The following is a 781-nucleotide window of genomic DNA, read 5'->3' as shown; positions in this document are numbered from 1 at the left end:
GCAATTACCTAACTTCATTTCTTAACTTCAGATCATCACTCATTTATTTATTTCTTTGGTCAATAAATATGGTAAAATGACTCACTTCCATGTCCACTTAACCATCTAAATATTTGTTATTTTTCAGCAAAAATTATCTATTTATCTGACTAACTACCCCCACCAGAATATACAAATTTCCCAAGCTCAGTGACAGTGCCTCATTTATATTTATTCACATTAGTATACTAGAGTCTAACACACAGCCTATTATAGAGCAGTGTTCTGTATATATTTGCTGAATGAATGAATGTATGACTCTTGTTCAAATCTCATTTTGCTACCCAAATTACCTTTCTTTTCCACAGATAAGATTTCATCCTTCAGCTTCAAATCTCTAAGTCTCATCTCCTCACTCTTTGCCTGTAGGGTAATATTAAAATATCCGGTCATGGAATGAAAATGTCTTCTCAAGGCTTCTGAATCCATCTGCAGCCTCTTTCTACTAATTCTATTCACATAATTCACTTGATCACCATAGGTGGATACACAGAATTTCTGGTCCTGTGCTATTTCTCTATGACCTCTTGTACCCAGTGTATTTCCTGGCACAGACCAACAATGAGAATAGTAGCAATAATTATAGTAAGCATTCCCCGAGTATGTGATATGTTTCAGACACTTTTAAGTGGTTTATATGTTATATACCATAGTTACCACAACACATGGACAACATTAGTATAATTACTACTCTCATTTTATATATAGTAAAATATAAATGATTTTTTAATTTTGCCAAGAA

This window comes from Pteropus medius, unplaced genomic scaffold (genome assembly GCF_902729225.1).
Source record: "Pteropus medius unplaced genomic scaffold, Ma_sr-lr_union100, whole genome shotgun sequence".
NCBI lineage: Eukaryota > Metazoa > Chordata > Mammalia > Chiroptera > Pteropodidae > Pteropus > Pteropus medius.
This window is presented reverse-complemented; position numbering follows the sequence as displayed.